The 20,836-nt window shown below is 44.0% G+C and overlaps 1 protein-coding gene across 1 annotated transcript in view; it reads right to left on the bottom strand.

The window, feature by feature from the left end:
• LOC121273195 (vitamin D3 receptor B-like) overlaps positions 1-20,196 on the bottom strand; it is a 242,994-nt gene extending 222,798 nt beyond the window's left edge. Inside the window, exon 1 of the mRNA XM_041180186.1 lies at positions 20,035-20,196. The gene's annotated coding sequence lies outside the window, so the exon portion shown is untranslated. The remainder of the gene's footprint in view (positions 1-20,034) is intronic.
• Between the last annotated feature and the right edge of the window lie 640 nt (positions 20,197-20,836).

The following is a 20,836-nucleotide window of genomic DNA, read 5'->3' as shown; positions in this document are numbered from 1 at the left end:
AATATGCTTTTACTTTGACACTTAGTTTGGATTACAGAAAAACAGCATTGTACACCAGCTCCCAGACTTGGAACTGCTAAATTCGGCTCCCCTATCCCAGTGACAGAACGATGGAGTTGGTTTTTATTTTCGTAGGTTTACAATTCTACTGCCAAGATGAGGGAGACAGTTTTAGTAAATATGGAGAGCTGGTACAAGGATGATGTTTATACAATCAGAACTAAACTGGCACTGATATAAAATCAATGCACTGAATATTGCATCTCAAGCATTGATTAAACTAGATTCAAAGTGACATACTCATGTGCCAATTGACAGCACTGTGGACTACACCTTCCATCACTTCGCTGATGATTGAAAGTAGACTGATGGGGTGGTAACTGACCGGGTGGGATTTGTCCAGCTCTTTTTAGACAAGACATACCTGGGCAATTTCCCACATTGGGCGGGTAGCTGTCAGTGTTGTAGCTGTATTAGAACAGTACAGCTAGAGACATTGCTAGTTCTAAAGCACAAGTCTTCAGTATTAAAGCCAGGCTGTTGTCAGGGCCCATAGCCTTTACTTTATATCCAGTGCCTTTAGCCATTTCTTGATACCACATGGAATGAATCAAATTAGCTGAAGATTGACATCAGTGATGCTGGGGACCTCAGGATGTGCTAGATGGGTCACCCACTTGGCACTTCCTGTTGAAGATTGTTCCAAATGCTTCAGCCTCATCTTTAGAAATGATGCGCTGGGCTCCCCCATCATTGAGGATGGGATGCTTGTGGAACCTTCTCCTCCAGTGAGTTGTTTAATTGTCCGTCACAATTCATGACTGGATATGGCAGGAATGCAGACCTTAGATCTAACCTGTTGGTTGTGGGGAATCGCTTAGCTCTGGTGTCTATAGCATCCTGCTTAGCATTTATGTAGTCCTGTGTTGAAGCTTCGCCAGGTTGGCACCCCATTTTTTGATATATCTGGGTCTGCTCCTGGTGTGCTCTGTTAATTTATTGTTTTACTTCTATCCAGCCTATTAGAACTGAAGTAGTAGTGTGGATTCAAAACCAAGTGTGGTAAAATGTCTCAAAAACTACCAGTGACAAAATAGACTTTAAAAACTAATCCTAAAATAAGCTTGAAGAACTACTGAAAAGGCAAACTAAATCTTTCACACAGATTTTTTAAACACATTATTCCTTTTTTTTTGTCCTCAACCTTATGAGTGTGGACCAAATATAACAGTCTAAAATTCTCTCAGCTCCTGCTCCACCGCTGTGCTAGGGGATTGCAGGACACCCATCTACCTAATTGTTGTAACCCCATCCCACTTTCCAGCCTCATTTGCATTAATAGGGTAGGTATCACTTTCAGGTTCTAAACAGTGCCTGCCTTAGTCTTGAGGAAGGAAAGTAGCTGCAGAACCAGCTGGATAGTTTAATATGTAGCAGAGTTTCCTGACATCAACCCATTAACTCTATGCCAATCATTGAGCAAAGTATTGCTGGCCACACTTTCAACACAACGTGGCCGTGGCAAACAATTGCAGGTGCACAAAGTCAATGTCAGATAAGGTAGGACTGACCCAATCTCAGTCCCACTTTCTTTTAAAACTAACCTCCCCCAATTCTGGCAGTGATTTCAGTGGGCAAAAATTTGCATCAGAAAAGATTAGGACATTTATGACCAAGTTTTCTGACACAAAATAAACATAAAATAGTTATATATTACATAAGTTAATTTGACATGCCCATAAAAGTAGCCCGTTGTGCTTCAGCAGCTTTATTAATGTTTTACTTGAAAATGTCAGAACCAGTACTCCACTTGAGAAGTCTGAGCATGATACTACTCTCTCATGATGTATCAGTAGGATTCTGTCTGAACAAATATTAGTCTAACAATTGAAAGATATATCCCTTTATGACAGCTTTATGAAACTATTTGAAGGCAAACAAGAAAAGTATTATATGAAAAATGCATACAAGATCACAAAAGTCGTTAGGGAAAGCAAGCAGGAGACAGTGTGTGAGAGAGAGCGAGCGCCGGTGTGTGTGACAGCAAAAGAGAGAGAGAGAAAAAGAGCGAGCGAGAGAGAAAAGAAAAAAAGAGAGAGAGAGAAAAAGAGATGTTGACAGCTATGTTGATGAAGTGGGCACATTTCTCGTCGGAGAAAAATAGTCTTCTGTAGGAGAGCTTGTCAAAAAGCTCAAGCAGCCACAACCAGATTCCGTTCTACAGTCTTTTCTGGTTGTCCTCTTGTTCTGCCCGATGGACAACATAACAATTCTTGACAACCTTAGCTTGGATGTATTGAAAAATGCCCTCAGATCTTTCCTCACAGATATTCCCTTTCCCCCCAATACCCATCTTAAACTATTCATTACTACCCTCTTACCCCCCCACCCAAAAATATTATCTACTCCATTCCCAAGTGCTCATCCCATCAAATGTCCAGTCACACTTGCTACCAACACCACTTCTCACTGCCAAAACTCTAATCCCCTTGATTGCCCTTTCATTAGTCACTTCTCTATCCCCAATTTCTCTATACTTCACTCCAAATTAAAGACTACTCCCACACTATGCTCTTCTTCAGCTTCCTTAGTTATTCCCACTCATGAATCCTTACAAATCCAATACTTCTCCCCAAACATATCTTATAGCGCTTTGCTCATGATGAATGAGAGGATAAGATGTTGTTCATTGGCAGCTAATCGTATGCAAATATTAGGCAAATCAAATTACCCAAATATTTGTTGTTTGGCTCAGTTGAGCATTGGGAGTTAGACTCCAGGACATCAGCACAACATGTAGGCTGTCCCTTTAGTATGACATTGAGGAAGCACTGTATCTTTGGAGGTGCAAATGAACTATTAAACCGGTACCAGTCTGCTTGTTCAGGTAGATGCAAAAGTCCCTTGATACCTTCCAGATCTTCCATCATTCTGCACAACATTCATCTTTTGACCAACACCAAAACAGGTAAAGTTACCAATTCATCCTATTTGTTGTTTGGTAAAACTTGTTGTGTTCAAATTTGACTGCCATATTTACCTAGAGAGGCAATTTATTGGCTGTGAAAAGCTTATTAAAGGAAAGGTTTGTTCTTGGAAAATGTTTTCTTCTACCAAGGCTAAGCCCCCTTAGATTCCTGACTGCTGGTTTAAAATAAGATTAATAACAACAATAAAAAGTATTGCTAAAAGCTACACTTCATGTTGCGTCAAGTACTGTCAATCATGTTGTTACCTTAACTGCTGCATTGGTGAGTATATTAAATATGTAAATTAATTTATCAACCAAAACACTTGTTTCTAGAAATGTTGATTTTCCTCAGTAGAGTCACATATCTTTGCCCAGTAATTGTTTTTCCAAGCTGGAAAATGAATCTGAATAATTGAGCAAAGCTTTGCTAAGTACTTTTCCAGTAAGGGCTTTGGTTCTCTGCAGATTAGCACAGCAGGACCACACCCTGCTTCAGTTTGTCTTTAAAACATAGTTCAGGACTTTTAAGTGGATAAATATTTACAATGAGAGGATTTTGTTGGCAAGCCACACCCCATTGCCGTCAAAGGAAAAAAATAAGGTAAACTCTTCTTTGTACAAAATGTCAATTAAAAAAAAACACATTTTAAAATCAGATTTGTTTTTTTTAAAACCGGAGGTAAATTTGGAGGTAATGCTGGGCATATTAACAATTGACAGCAAGACTGGCAATTAACAAGGCATTCATCTTCCCTGATAACTAGCCTCTCATTTGCCAAATTATGCAAATATTGCTGATTGAAAATAAAAAAGTTCTGCATTTATCTTTGTGGGATGTAGGAATGGGCTTTTTTAAACAAAAGAGATAAAAATTAAATACCTAGGTTAAGGGCCAAGCATGGGTAGTATTAGGGCTGTGCATGCCATGCAATCGCAGGTAGCCCTAAAACCTGACCCAACCCTATAACTGGCTGCCACAGCCATTATTCAGTGCAGACAGACTGAGCTCTCAGCTTAACATACTTAGTTTCTACATGATTGAGCTGTGTGGGCCTTCCCTATCATTGGTGAAGTTCTATAGAACCGTAGAACACTACAGCACAGAAAAAAACAAGCCATTCGGCCCCTCTAGTCTGTGCCAAAATATTATTCTGCTAGTCCCATTGACCTGCACCTAGTCCATAACACTCCAGACCTCTCCCATCCACGTATCTATCCAAGTTATTCTTAAAACTTAAGAGTGAGCCCGCATTTATCACGTCAGATGGTAGCTCGTTCCACACTCTCACCACTCTGAGTGAAGAAGTTCCCCCTAATGTTCCCCCTAAACCTTTCCCCTTTCACCCTAAAGCCATGTCCTTTCATGTTTGTCTCTCCTAATCTAAGTGGAAAGAGCCTACTGGCATTTACTCTGTCTATAACCCTCATAATTTTGTAAACTTCTATCAAATCTCCCCTCATTCTTCTACGCTCCAAGGAATAAAGTCCTAACCTGTTTAATCTTTCCCTGTAACTCAACTCTTTAAGATCCGGCAATATCCTAGTAAATCTTTTCTGCATTCTCTCAGTCTTACGGATATCCTTCCTGTAGTTAGGCGACCAGAACTGCACACAATACTCCAAAGTTGGCCTCACCAATGTCTTATACAACCTCACCATAACATCCCAACTCCTATACTCAATAGTTTGATTTATGAAGGCCAGTATGCCAAAAGCTTTCTACAGCTATAAAAATGTACTGTTGTAAATTTTAGATGCTGCTTCTATTCTAAATTGTGCCACACAGTGGAGCAACTTAAGAATTAACACTTGGCAAAGCTACTTCAAGTAGTAACATGCCTGTAAAATATATGGGGTGTAGACCAGGGTGAGTGTGAGGAAAAAACTTATTTTACCCAGAGGGTGGTGACGATCTGGAATGCACTGCCGGGGAGGGTGGTGGAGGCGGGTTGCCTCACATCCTTTAAAAAGTACCTGGATGAGCACTTGGCACGTCATAACATTCAAGGCTATGGGCCAAGTGCAGGTAAATGGGATTAGGTAGGTAGGTCAGGTATTTCTCACGTGTCGGTGCAGACTCGATGGGCCTCTTCTGCACTGTGATTCTGTGAATACAAATGCTGAACAATGTTTAGGTAGCAGCTCTCCTGTTATACTTATGCCAACTGAGACTGGAATTACAGCAAAAAAAGGAGCTCAAATGCAGTTAACAGTACTACATACAAGCTTGTCTACTGGAAGAAGCTTGCAGACCATGGACAAATCGTCATCATCAGCTGTCCCTCCAGGGCTATGAATTTCTGCCATGGGTCTTCGTGTGACTGAACAGGCTGATTCTCAAGTCACAGATCTTTGAGCACATGGGTTATGATGTCCCACGACGTAGTGGGATCCGGGATGCAGGATTTGCTTCCTTTTCTTCTCTGCCACCACCCTGCCTCATTATTGAGGCACTATGTCTTAAAGCATGATGCAGCTTGATGGACAAGTTGTTGCCACTTTGGCAAAAGGCTCCCCCCAATCGTTCAGTCAGTTAATGTCAATGCCACTGTGTTTCAAGGAGAGCTTCAGAGTGTCTATCTTTGAAGCGTTTTCTTTGTCCTCCCCTGGAACATTGGCCATTTGACAGTTGAGAAAATAGGTCCTGGTGGGGAAGATGCTTTTCGGCTGTCCAGACACAGTATCTAGTCTATTGAAGTTGATTTTGCAGGATTTTTGTCTGAATGCTTGTGGACCTGGCTTCAAGAAGGACACTAGTGTTCGTTCAAATGTTCCTCCCATTGAATCCAGAGGATGCGGCAGAGACATTGCTGATGGAGTTTCTCTAATGTTCTCATGTGTGCCGATACACAGTCCAATTCTCGCTGCAGTACATGTCCCAAGTTTAGCTCAGTTATATGGAACTTTACCAAAAACTTTCTGAAAGTCCAGGTAATTGAATTTCCAACATTCAGTTGCAGTCCACTTTTCCAAAATTGACAAGAAGGTTGGTCAGACTAAACCTGTCCCTTCTGGAAACAGGATTGGCAGCCACTTAAAGGTTTACTCTCAAAAGTTTTGCTTCAAATTTGTTTGTAGGATGTGGCACTGATAAGGCTGCATTAATTGCCCATCCCTAGTTACCCTGACATAGTGAGTCTTCTCCTGGAACTGCTGTAGCCCTTCTGATGATCCTGCAATGGTGTTAGGTTGAGAATTCTGAGCCAGGAATGAAGAAACAGCAATACAGGTCCAAGTCAAGATGGTCTGTAGCTTGGAGAGGAACTTTCAAGTGGTGATGTTCCCATGATCTTGCAGGCTTTGGCTATCTAAAGTGGTGGATGTCGCTGTCAAAGTCATCTTGGTGAGTTGCTGTAATGCATCCTGTAGGTCATAAATAGTGCAGCCATAGTACATGAGCAGTAGACTATGGCAGGGGTACTGATTAAGTGAATTCTTCTATCCTGGGTTGTTGCAGCTTCACCCGTACAGGCGAATGGTGAATATTCCATTATGCTCTTGACCTGAGCCTTGTAGATGATGGAGGTTTTGAAATGAATGCTGGGGTTAGTTACACAAGAGACTGCAAATTACAACTCTGGCATCTTTTGGCCAACAGGTTAATTTAAGAGTTTGTGAAACTAGCAAGTATGTGAGAAGAAGCACAAACACAACATTTTTAAATGGCTTCGCAACTGTAAATGCTGAATGTGGGAGATAGAAAGTGTAAATTATCCTAATTGTAAGAACCTTTGTTTAAATATTCCTATCCTACACCTAGTTTGGAGCAGTTCAATTCTTTTTGGTTTGTTTTACATTCACTTTGGTGTGCTACGGTTTGAGCATATTGGCTGGAGGAAATCAAAGTTAATCATGAGGAGAATAACCAAACAATTGTTATCTACCTATAGCCTAGTACATGCAGATTACTATTTGGTGTTCTGGGGTCTCAAAACAGAAGAAGATGAGTGCATATATAAAAAGGAGCATTTAATAACCAAGGCCACTCATATACAGTTTTTCAGAAAACTGGACATTGGCAAAATTCAAACCCAAAACAACCCCCAAATTTAATGTGATAAAGACAGAATGTCTAATTCCCTGTTATTCAGTGACCCTGATAACACAGTGGTTATATGCAGGAAATAACTCCCCTAATATAAAACAGCACATCTATCAACTCATTGTGAGTCACAGGAGATATGCCACTTTACAAAAAAGTCTTGTATCTAGCACACTTGACACAATCCAGATATTACACTGTATGAAATAACAAGTCATAACTGAGCAAGCTTTAAAAGACAGATTATACAAAAAAAAGTAGTTTGTTGTTTTTCCAGACTTTCAAATAATCTGGCCTCTCCCTAAGGGAAGCAGTCAAACAGCTGCCATAGAGGTTTTTTGTGTATTGCAGATAGCAACTAGCCTTTACTTCAGGATGCATCTACTAAAAGAATATCCAAGCAGTTAAATGGACAGGTCAAGATAGAAACCAAGAATTGCAATTGTATTCCAGACTATCCCTCAGATCGTCATGGCAGATTAGCTGGTTTCTATAAATAGTGCCATAAATAAGCAAAGATCAGGACAAAATGACTAGCTGCAACTTCAGTAAGCTGTGAGGAGTCAAAGGAAAGCCATCAGTACGGTGCTCCATATGTACCTACACCACATGGACTGCAGCGGTTCAAGAAGGCAGCTCACCACCACCTTCTCAAAAGCAATTAGGGGTGGGCAATAAATGCTGGCTTTACTAGCAATGCCCACAATCCATGAACGAATAAGTAAAACCACGCAACAGGCCTCTCCCACCTAAACAAAAACAGAATTACCTGGAAAAACTCAGCAGGTCTGGCAGCATCGGCGGAGAAGAAAAGAGTTGACGTTTCGAGTCCTCGTGACCCTTCGACAGAACTTCTGTTGCAGTTCTGTTGAAGGGTCATGAGGACTCGAAACGTCAACTCTTTTCTTCTCCGCCGATGCTGCCAGACCTGCTGAGTTTTTCCAGGTAATTCTGATTTTGTTTTGGATTTCCAGCATCTGCAGTTTTTTTATTTTTATCTCTCCCACCTAATGTTGTACAAGTTTTAGAAAGGAACGGTTTGTAAACAATTTGGCAGAATTGAGTCGGTGATTGGTACTCGAGTTTGGATAAATTGGGCATAAACCAAGGGATTTTTACCTTTGACTATTTCTTTATTTCACAAACTATGAGTAACTGCACCTGCAATACTTCACAGGGAAATAAGACTAAATATGATTCCAAGCTACAAGGAGGTATGTTTTAAGGATCCTTAAAGGAGAGGGAGGTAGAGGGACAAGAAGGTTTAGGAAGGGAGTTCCAGAGCTTGGAACTGGGAACACAGCTGCCAATGGTGGAGTGATTAAAAATCAGGGATACTCAAGAGGCCAGAATTGGAAGAACACAGATCTCAGAGGGCTGTGGGTATGAAGGAGATTACAGAGATGGGGAGGAACGAGGCCACAAAGATTTTTTTTTAAAAAAAGGGCATTGTTTAACTGGGAGCCAATGTAGGTCAACATGACAAGAGGTGATGGGTGAAGGTAATGGGTGACTAGTAATCCAGAAAGCCAGGCTATGCTCTGGGGACATGGGTTCAGATCCCACCATAGCAGCTGGTGGAGCTTAAATTCAATTAATAAATCAAATTGAAAGCTAGTCTCAGTAATGGTGACCATGAAGCCATTGTCGATTGTCGTAAAAACCCATCCGGTTCAATAATGTCCTTACTTGGCCTGGCCTACATGACTCCAGACCCACAGAAGTGTGGCTGACTCTTAACGGCCCTCTGAAATGGTGCGGCAAGCCACTTGGTTCAAGGGCAATTAGGGATGGGCAACAAACGCTGGCCTTGTCAGCAACGCCCACATCCCACGAAAGAAAGTAACAATATGCTGATCCAAAAAAATTGGAGGGAGATAAAGAATTGGTTGTGTGTGTCCTGCTTCAAATAGTTAGTTGCATCCTCGTTTTGTGTACTACACTCTGAAAAAAGAATCTATAATCAAAATTGTACAATAGTTTAGCTGGTGGTGCACATTGATTCCTCTGGTCACTGATATATAGCACTAGGCTTCAGTGCGATAGGCAAAGATCTCACTGGGTGTCTTGCTCCATTCAAGATCTCCAAAATAGACATGCTGCTAATCATCCTACTTGGCTCTTTCAACTTGGTTTCTACATTGGTGCCATTAGTTTGGCACCAGTTTCAGCTAAATTGAGGGTAAGTTCAGGAGGCCAGTATCCTGTCTAGCTCCATTTGCTGTTTTGTACCAGTGTACCACCTTCAGCATACTTAGCTTTTTCAATGATATCAAATCAAGATAGCTCCATGGATGATGCTCGTCACACCTTGGTTATGTTGCAAAACAACAATGTAACAGACTCGTGACTAAAGCTGTATACCAGTATCAATAGGATCTGGATGCAGACTAGTTTGTGAGGAAATTGCAACACTATGGCTGGGTTTAGCAAAGGCCAAAGTCTCACTTCCAGGGCTGAAAGTGCAGCATGTAGTATAAAGGTATCTAGCAGAGCAAGGGTTAAGGCGGGACTGGGAAATAGTGCACCCACAGTCTGATGTAAAGAGACTAGAGTCAGTTGTGGACTGGACAGAGGCCTGTGTAGAAGCAAGCATGCATAGCTCACAGCTTGAGCTATACGCTGCATATATGTACACAGTTATGTGTTATTGTTAAATACTTAACGTTCAATCATACAAGACTCAGAAGCTCTTCCTGAAACGTACTGAACATACAAAATGATGGCAGCAAATGGCAAAGCCCAGAACCACAGGGAACCTGCAGCAGAAATTAAATGCTGGAAAATTAAAGGAACAGCATTCTGACTTGACTGAAAGCATGTGAAATAAAGACACAGAGTGAGATCACTTGAAAGAAGTTCCTTTGCAGGGTTCGAAGCAGAAAGGCAGAGAAATAAACTCCACTGTGCAGAACTCTCAAGATCTCATAGAGATCTGTTGTGAATGTCCACGGTGTGCAGAGTCAAATGACCTGGCGGTGGTGAGCAAAAAGCTCAGCTCTAAGCCAGTACTAACTTAAAAAGCTCCGGTGATGTAAAAAAAAGAGCAGGCTGTTTCCAAAAGCACTGTGGCCAAGTTCAGAATCAGCTGCTGTAGTAAGAAAAAAGCGGAAGGATTAAAAACCTCATCCAAAGCTGGGAATTGATTGTAAAATGCCCGAAAATCCTCCAAAAATCACAGGGAAGGCCCCACATTGTTGATTTAACAAATCGCTGCCAAAAAAAACCCCAAAAGGAGCCAGGACCGCCATTGCGGTGGGAGCCTGCCAAAACGCAATAAGCGCGAGAAGACGCTTTGAAAAATGGTTACAGTGGCACCATCTTTAAAACCTGCACAATATTTAAAGCTGTACTCACCTGAACTTTAAAGCAACCATGGGCAACAAATCAGCATTACCAGACCAACTGATCCAAGGGCCAGGTTAATCACAATATTGGGGATGTTGGCAAAGCTTCTTAAGATACATGATAGCTTCAGGATTAGAGAGAAAGCCAGAAGCTGAACAAGTGAATACACTACTTTATTCAGTAGGTCCAACAGCTGATGATATTATTGCGAGGCAAGGAATAAACAAATCCTCAGATAAATTTGAAGAAATTCTAAAATCGTTCAAGACATATTTTAATCTAAGAAACAAAATTTTAGAGAGAGCAAAATTCAACAAATGTGTCCAACAGCCTGGAGAACTGGTTGACTCTTTTTTCAAAATGAATTATACAGATCAGTTGAGGGCTGTGACAACAGCGACCTTAAGTCAGAACTCACAAGAGAGAAAGTTGTTGTCGGAGTGGCTGGCAATGCTCTTTCAGACATACTACAGGCCAAGGAAGATCTGATTCTAAAAATGGCCATCCAAAGTCAAGAAGTCTGAAATCCACCAACAGCACGGATACATTTTACATGGCAAAAGTGAGCCATGGTACAGAGCACCCCCGACTGTCCAGTTAGTAAAGCAAAGGGGCAGAGAGACTCCAGGCCAAGGAAGGCAATACCCAAATTGACCACAAGAGGGTGGGCAACTACACCAACACTGTGGCGCCAAGCAACTTCATAGGTGAAAGCAATGTCCAGCAATCTCAATCCAGTGTTTCAACTGTAACTGCCTGGGAAACTTCAGAAAGCTGCACAAAACCAAGACACCCAGACAGGCGGAGGACCCGAGACAGTCCATGAAGTTGAAGTACCACACCAGGAAGAGACATAGCTCTGCATCTTGGGTGAGGTCAAGGATCCTGGATTCTCTTTTTGGAATGCGGACATCTCAGTAAACGGTCACCTCACCAACTTCAAACTGGACACGGGGAGCCAGTGTTACAGTTCTCTCGGACAAGGAACCATGGGTGGTGGCAATGCCTGATGCCACCCACGACACAGCTATACAGAGTAGGCAGCATCAAGCTCTCAGTTACTGTACATTGCAGGCGACACTCTTATCCAAAGGTAAATGAATACAGGAGATTATTTCTAATCCACAATCAAGAATTTTCCCTTTTAAGCAGAAAGGCCTGTGTCGACCTCAACCTCCTGCAGAAAATTTGAGGTCAACCAGCAAGGGTCTGGTTCAAAATTTAAAAAGTTTCCTGAACTCTTCACTGGATTGGGACAACTGAGGACCGCATACAAGTATTACATCAAAGGAGGATACCAAGCCCGCGTGCCTGTTCACATCACGGAAAATACTGCCCCCACTCATGAAACAAGTGCAGTAACAACTGGACATTCCCCATCACTTAGCCGGCTGAATGGTGTTTCAACTGCTTGCCCTTCAGCATTACCTCAATAGCCGAGATTTTTCAATGCATGATGTCAGCCATTTTGCAAGGCCTGGAGGGTGTCATCTGCTGTATGATGATGTTTTGGTCCATGGTACGACCTTGGAGAAACATGACTGGAAGCTCACGGCGGTCCTAGGTTACATGCAGAGAGCAGGGCTGACACAGAATTAGGACAGCGAGTTCTCCAAGACCTCTATTTGGTTCTTAAGACACATTGTCAGCAGCAAAGGCATCATGGTAGACCCACAAAAAAAGCTATCAACGAGTTTCCAGCCCCAACATCTATTCTAGATGTCCAGAGATTCCTGGGCACGGTGAACCAGTTGGTGAAATTTCTACCCAGCCTGGCGCAAGTCGCAGAGTTCCTGCGACAGCTTCTCAAAAAAAGGCCAAGTGTGGTGCTGGCATGCGCACTGGGAACAAGTGTTTGGCTGCTCTCACCTGACATCCTGGCTCATTATGACCGATCTCAGCCCACTATAGCAATGGATGCCTCATCCACAGGCCTAGGGGCAGTTTTATTTCAGGAACAACTAAATCGATGTTGCTAACCAGTATATTACACGTCTTGAGGACTGTCAGACACATGGTAAGCTGTTATTGACAAAGCTCCCGCAGTCATGTGGGCTTGTGAGAAGTTCATTAACGGCCTGAAAGTCACCATTGAAATGGATCATAAACCACAGACAGACGAGAAGGGACTTGCAAAGGTGCCTGCCGCCCAGAATTCAGAGATTCCGTTTGCATCTCATGATATTCACATATGAGACAGTATGTGCAAGGGAAATATCAAATGACTGCATTTGACTGCATTATCCAGGGCCATGGCCAACCCTCCTGCAACACTGTCAACCTGGTTGAGCAGTTCAAGTCGTACCCCCAACTGCCAGCTATCTCAGGGAAACTTCAGCAAATCCATCAGGAGCAAATGTGAGATGAGAAGTGTGTCCGCATCCACCGTTACTGTCACCAAGGGTACTCACAGCAGAGGCCAGGCAACAGCGTCATGAAAATTTGGTTTGAACAACAGAAACACTTCATCGTGACAGATGATCTGCTAGTATACAATGAGCGGTTGGTCATCCCTATCTCCCTTTGGCTGGAGATTCTCCAAATAATTCATCAGGGCTATCTGGACATTGGTCATGTGCTTTGCACTTTATAATCTGCAGTATGGCAGCCAGGCATATCAAGGGACCGTTGAAGAAATGATCGCAAACTGCTAGGTGTGTGCGCTGCACAAGCAAGACCAGAAAGCCCCTCATCCTCACACAGTTCCCTACTAGGCCATGGGAATGATTGGGATTCGATTTATTCATCTTTAATAGAAAATCCTTTCTCATTGCAGTTGACTACTTCTGACAGTTCGAGGTAAAGCGATCATGCATGACGACCACCAAGGCAGTAGCGAGATCCTTGGAGGAAATGTTTGCGAGCCATGGCGTCCTGGGCGAGGTGGTGTCTGATAACAGCCCGTAATTCGCAAATGAATACTTCACCCAATTTACCATCAGTTACAGCTTTCAACACCGTACCAGCTCCCCAAGGCATCCAGGATCAAACAGTGGGGGGTGGAAAGGGGCATCCGCACCATTTAAGCTCTTCTGAGAAAGAAGAGCAACAACATCCCTATGGTGCTTTTAACTTATAGATCCACCCTCCTGCAATGTGGATTAGCCCCACTGGAGCTCCTGATGGGCAGAAAATTCTGCCCCCAAATCCCAATGCTGCCAAAGAAACTAATCCCAGGATTGGCAGTCAAGGACTACCGTAACGTTCAAGACTGAGAACAGTCCTGCAGTCAGCGATAGGCATCCACCTACAATAGAAGCCCCGCACTGGAAACCTGCCACAGTTACACAAAGGGGACAGGGTATAGCTCCGGGATCTTGAAAGAGAGGGCATCATTATCTGGAGAGACGATGACTGGCCAAGGTCATACCTCATCCATATACCAGCAGGCATGATCAGGAGGAACAGCAGGAGCCTCCTCCTCAGCCTTGGAGGCAAATCTCCTACTATACCCTAGAACGAATTAGAAGAAAACAACTAAGTGCCAGAAATACAGACAACTCAAACTCCGAATCAACTAAGGTTGTCCAAATTAATGGAGCCTACCACTCCTCAAAATATGACCTGAACGAGATCTGTAAGAATTGTCAAGCCTCTAGACTGTCTGAATTTATAAGGTCAGAGATTTAAGGAGTAGCATGATTGTAATGTAAACATGTTGGGTAAAGACTTGGGTGGGGGGTGGGGGGGGGGGAGATGTAGTAGAAGGGTTAATGTGGGACTGGGAAACAGTACCGCCAGACACATGACCCAAGACTAGAGTCGGGAGTTGTGGACTGAACAGAGGCCTGTGTAGAAGCAAGCAGGGAGTTAGTTTATAGCTTGGGCTATACCCTGGATATATGTACATAGTTATGTGTTATCAATAAACATTTAATGCTCAACCATACAAGACTCAATACAAGACTCAACCTCTTTATGAGGCCTACTGAACATACAACATGGCAAGGTAGTACGGTGTCAGAAAAAGTCAGGCACCTCTCCCATCACCTTCCCACGCCATTTTTCCAGACTTCCCATTTCCGAGCCTGTCCCCAAATGGCTGGTAAAATTCAGCTGTATGTGTGAGAAGCCATTCTACCGTCATTTTTTTCTGTAGCAACTTTAAATCAAGTGACTAAATTGGAAAAATACAAAGAAATCGCATGATCATAGGAAAACTGTACCAAGAGAAATGCATTCAACTCCTAAGGGGTCACCAGGTTTAATTTACAAATCTCAAGCAATCACTATAAAGAGAGATATGAAATAGAGGTTCAGCTTTACATTATTGTAACATTGACTAGAAAACAAATTCTTACTGATAAAAAGTCTCTAAAACCTACCTTTTCTTCCTCACTCCTATCCAAATACAGATAGATTTGGAGTATATTTCCAGCATTTCCTGCAGTTAAAGAAGTTTCCTGTTCTGTCATTCACAAATAAGTGCAACATTTGAATGTGTGTTTTGTTGTGGAAATGCACACCTGACGAAATCTTAGAGTTTTGAAATAGTTCCATGATATTGAATTGAAAGATGTCAATATTGTGACTCTTCTGACAATTAAGCCATATGCAACCCACTAATTCAATCCCAACAGCAGTCCACCTGTCACAATGTATCACCATCTACAGGTCACACATCATTCTGTCTTGGGACTGTATTGAACACGCCTCAGGGCCCGACTAGCTGCAGGTCCCTCAGCACGCCCTTCTCCACAAAGCTGGGTCCTCGACGACCTGCCTGAGATGGGACTTCAGGTCAAGCACCTCCTGCTCCAACTGCTCAACCCTGGCCTTCTGCCTCCTCGTCAACCCCCTTGTGTATTCCTGACAGAAGATACTGGCGTGAGTTTTGCCCACGTCTCACCATAGCCTTGAGGAGGGTAAGTTCCTCTACTTCCTTTTCCAATCCAGAATAGATGGAATGAGTCCCGGAACCGCTTATCCTCCAGCAGCAGGTTACTTAAATGCCAGTACGCGGACCCCACCCGTGTCCAGAATGAAACCAATTCTGCCCACATCAGGCAGTGGTCTGAACATGGCACCGGCTGCAAGGAACTGCCAGAATGCAGGAGATGTACGCTCAAGAAACGTAAAGGTCGTCCTTCTCAAGGCCTCAAGAAAGAGGAAGCACTGGAGTCGGGATGGAGATTTCACCAGGCATCTACAAAGTTGTAGGAACTGACCAGGAGCGGTCCCTCAGTCTCCATCGCCACCCACTTGGCATTGCAGAGAACCAGAGCAGTTCCTCGCTTCAAGCATACAGCTGAAATTGCAACTCATGAGTTTCAATGGAGCCAAGATGAGTGGACACTTGTTTAATGAAGTGCAGTTGCTGCGTGCCAGCCTGGGGAGCATACACATTCACAAAGTGAAGCAGCATGTCCCCCAGCTGGACAATAAGACAGAGCAAGCAGCCTGACAGCTCTTTGACACCCCCCAACCCTGCAAGATCCCGGGCTGAAAATGTGGGACTAACAAGATAGTCACCCCACCTGAACTGGAGGCAAGGTGAGTCACGTGGACCCCTCACTGCCACTCCAAGGGCCATATAGCTTTGTCTCCCATGACTGTTTGCACACTGCAAGTACACTGCACACTCTCCCTCTGAGTAGTGAGAAGTTGAGGAATCTATGGTTTCCTTCTTTGTTGCTGTTAATGTTGAGGCTGGTAATGGTTGGCAAGAGTATAGTGCAACCACCACCAACACCCAGCTGTGGAGAGGGAGTGGAGTCACTCATGGTCCTCCACTCCTTCAGCATCCCAGTGTGGAACACCTTGAACTGGTGCAGTTCGAGTCGGCTCACATCCTTGCTCATGCCCACAATCTTTAGGGCTGAGTAGATGGACCTCACGGGCAGCGCCAGCTCCAACCAATGGGCAAAGGACAGCTGGACTTTGTCACAGTGACTAGAGTTCTTAGCCAGGAATTCCCAGAGCTCCACAAGGGAAATGAGATGAGACTCAGCAGGGGGCATAAGGGCAGCCACTGTCTCATTGGCGATGGACTCTAAATCATCCCCAGTGCCCTCCACCACACCCTCATCCTCCTCCTGGTCATTACCATCAGTGTCTGACCCACCCACCACACAGGGTGCAATGTGCGGCCCAATCACACTAGCCGGCCCTATCTCTGTCACCATCCCACACCCAGGATTGATCGCTGAGGGGTCTCCCTGTGCTCCTCTGGGGTTCTGGGCCAGAGGGCGGCAGCGGTTTGGGGATTTGTTTTGCCTGAGGCACTAGGCTGTAGAATGACACAGGGAAAAGGTCCATCCCCAGTACCAGCCCCCTTGAACCAAAGTCAGAGACAAAGAGAAAGGGGCCTTCCCCTCCACTGCTGCTGCCTGGTGACCCAGCATATGGGCGTTCGTCATCCCCAACACAGCCTCACCCACTTCAGCCTCCAGGGAGTCAGACCTGATGACGAGTGACTGGGTCAAACCAGGTGGAACGTCCAACCTACCCTAGGGCAGGGGGCCCCTCCCATCCCCAGAGGTACAGACTGGACAGAGTGATCTGTCTTACCCTAGTAAGGGATGGATGATGCTTGCTGACTGTGCATGATGCTGGGACGGGTGGCAGGATCTGTGGGGACAACAATTCCTCTTCCACAGAGGGAAAACCCATCTCTGGGCTCTTACCTGTTTCCAAAGAGTGGCGTCTCCTCATTCTTTTTTGGGAGGGTTGCAGAGAGTGAACTCCACGAGTCGAGGCCTCCGCTCCACCCTTCCTTCCTTCCTGGCTGTGGAAACATGTATGTTCCACTAAAGCTGTCAAGGTCTGAGGCTGCAGTTGCAACTGAGGTTGCACGCGGGCAAATGGATGCATGTAAAATTACTCACGGGCACAGGGATACACATGTAATCACTCGTGGGCCAGTGCACCTCAAGGCGCTTGCTTTTTCATCATGCCTTCTGTGTGGACTCTTCCCCCCACCCCTCTGCACCCCCAAAGGGCAGCTCAAGTGAATTCCCAGTCAATGCCCACCATCTGCATACAATTAAACACAATATACAATTAGCAAATGGCAAACTTGCTCAATAATTACCTGGTATCAGTCTTCATAGCTGAGAAAGAGGATAAAGTACCAGAGAAAGAGGAAAAGTCAAATTTGAATTCAGACAGATGCTTATTAAATCTAGTCGAAGCAAAATAATGTTCATGGAGAAAACAGTGAAACTGAAGATAGACAAATCACCAGGACCTGATGGTTTCCATCCCAGGTCATGTGAAGGAGTAGGTGAAGACATTGCAGGTTATTTAATCATGATCTTTCAAAAGTCTTGATTCAGGAAGTGTCCCTTTGGATTAGAAAGTTGTCAATGTCATTCCATTATTTAAGAAGGGTAGGAGAAACTTGGAAATTACAGGCCATTAGTCTAACGTCTACTGTGGGGAAGTTACTAGAATCTGTTGTTAGGGCCAGAGTGACTGAGCAGTTTGACAAGCACAAACTAATCAGAGAGTCAGCATAGCTCTCAGAAAGCTGTTACAGCTGGGTTCAAATTCAACATGATTTTTAGGCAAGGGTATTAAGGGATATGGAGCAAAGGCAGATAACTAGAGTTGAGGTACATGTCAGTCATAATGTAATTGAATGTCAGAACACGTTCAATGGGGTGAGCAGCTTACCCACTGCTCCTATCTCCAAAGATAAGTGCAGTTCTGGGACAAAGCTGCACTGTCAGAGAAGCCATCTTCCGGATAATGTGTTAAACCAAGGCCCTGCCTGACTTGCGGAAATCCTGCCGGAGAGAAGAGCAATACTTTTTTAAGGTAGGCATTCTGACTTCTCAGGTGGATGGAAAAGGTAACATGGTGTATCTGAAGGGGAGAATTCTCCTAGTGTCCTGGCCAATATTTATCCTTCAACTTACATCAATAAAACAAATTAGCTGATGATTGTCTCATTGCTGTTGTAGAACCTTGCTATGTGCAAATTGGCTGCTGCTTTCCCCTACATTATAACGAGGGACTACAGTTGAAATGTAGTTATTTGGCTGTAAAGCACTTTGGGATGTCCTGAGGTTATAAAAAGGTACTATATAAATATAGTATTTTTTTCTAATATAGGACTGCAGTTGCAGCTCGGATTAACATTTCTATGGTAACGCGAGTATGAAATCATAATACGCATTGTATAGAACACACAAAGCCGAATTTTCTTTCAATTTTAAAGGTTCAAATGACTGTTCTGAACTGGCCATTACATGGCCCTATAGCTATGTATCGATTTGTGTCTGCCTTTCAATTAAATACTTTATATTTTAAAAAGCCTTGAATCACTAAAAGGAAAATATGCAATTACTTTTAAATGATGTGCCCCACTCCCACCCAAGTCTAATCATCATCACATTGTTCAATGGCAGCATCAGGTGTAAGCAATGACTACATTCAAGGCAATATTTTTCACTCCTACTTTTAGTGAGACTTTGACGCAAAAACAAAACTTAATTGAGACAATTAACAGAAGCGCACCACTCCCCCACCCCAATGACATAAGACAAGGATAAACAGGAGACTGCTGGCTTACAAATTTGCAATGTCTGAACTGCCCCGTCCCCACATCCAAATGTGTACAAACATAGTAATAAAAAAAGACATTAAAAATCGCAAAACAAATCAAGAGAATGATTCGTGTGTAAGTTAGCCCTTCAGCTCTTTCTCCAATGAAACTTGGAATTCCAACACCAAAAAAATCAGAGCCGATATACTAAAACGACGTGCCCGCAAAATATGCAAAGAAGGAGCCACTGCTGGTTTCATCTCCAGCCCACTAAAAAAAACCTGGTTTTAAACGTTGCAAACCAAACTTTCAAACATTTCCTCCATTCCTAAATGTCATATAAACAACTACTTAAAATCACTGTCAATTCCAAACAGGAACTACTGTATGACACTGGACTCGAGAAAAAAATGAAACTGAGTACCTACTTGAGTTTTACAGTGGAAATACAACCGAAGATGGTCTGGTCGCGCAAAGATTAGGTAACATTTAAACAAAACTTCTGTCATCCCTTTAAATATTCCTCACGGGTGAGGTTTAAAAACTTCATGGTCCAAACACAGAATTTTAAACTGAAATATTTCTAACACCGGAGGTGTCAAGGCTAGATCTTCACCTGTAGATACTTGGGTAGGAGACAGATTATTCAAACTGTAAACTATCAGTTGGGAGGGCAGGCAAGGATATAGGAAAGGCATTCATTTTCAAAGCGAACCAAACATTTTATTCCAAAGTAAATACTCATCAAACGAGTATGAGAACTTTAGGAGTTCACTTTTTTCGCACTGGCATTGCAGTTTGGATCTTCCCCGTCTAACTTTGCAGCACTCTCCAAACATACAGCACCCTCTTGATGTGCCCCCACATCAGATCAAGATAGCACCCTCTATTCTCACTGTCTTCAATCCCCCCCGCCCCGCCGCCCGCTCCCGCTCCCGGATCCCGATCCCAACCATCATTCTTCATTCTCTGCCCTCTCTCTTATCCTCTGGGCACTCACCTCAGCACCCCGCCCCCAGCCCCAGCAAGCTGGTCCCAGGCACTTAACTCTGTCGCTACCGTGGACAGGCCTGGTCCACATGACCTTGTTCTCTTGGCGCAGTCACTGTTGAGACAATCAGTGCTCTGGTTGCTAGCCGGCGACTGTCACCGTCACTGTCCGCTCGCCACTGACTCACTTACTCAGCTGAACCTGTCAAGGAGGGAGTGGCTGCGGCTTCGAATCAGTGTCCGCCTTGAACCGATCACTGCCTATCCATCCCGAGCCTGCTCTCCGATCGCTCCCTGGTCTCCGGCCCCTGTCCCGGGATTTACTGCCTCAAACTCCGTCTCTTTCGATCCTTTTTTCACTGACTGTAGTTCAGAATCCGCAGTACAAAACCCACCCTTGCCTTCCACCATTGGTGAATCCTGTTGCACTATGTCCAATAGAAACCAGGGCTATCAGAGTCCCTAATATTCATTGGTTGATTGCGCTGTCAATCAAAAGAGCTCGCGGAGGTTGGCCACATGATCTTTTGGAAAGGGGTGTGTTCGTGCGTCACGAGGAAGGAGCAGCCAGAAAAAGTAAACAGTTCGTCCGATTGGTGACTTTCGTTGGTTAAAGGTTTATTCTTGCTTTAAATTGACTTCATATAAATTAAGTTTTCCATCCTCAAATGTCAATGTTTGTGTGTACATTTTGGCGCTGTTGTGTCAAGGTGCACAGTGATCTCTAATCAGTAGGAATCTGTGGAGGGGGTCGAAGGTCTGTGAAGGGATTAGAGAAAGTCTCTGAGAGGGGAGGTAGGGGGTTGTGAGGGGAGGTAGGAGGAGTCTATGTGAGGGGTATTGGGGGCGTCTGTGAGGAGGGTAAGGGGGTCGGGGGGGGGGGGAGTCTGCGTGAGGGGCATAGGGTCCGTGAGGGGGGTAGGGGTCTGTGTGTCTGTATGTTGGCGGGGGCGGGGGAAGAGATATGATATACCTGGTCTACACTTTAAATCAT

The sequence above is a fragment of the Carcharodon carcharias genome, chromosome X (genome assembly GCF_017639515.1).
Source record: "Carcharodon carcharias isolate sCarCar2 chromosome X, sCarCar2.pri, whole genome shotgun sequence".
NCBI classification, from domain to species: domain Eukaryota; kingdom Metazoa; phylum Chordata; class Chondrichthyes; order Lamniformes; family Lamnidae; genus Carcharodon; species Carcharodon carcharias.
This window is presented reverse-complemented; position numbering and strand designations above follow the sequence as displayed.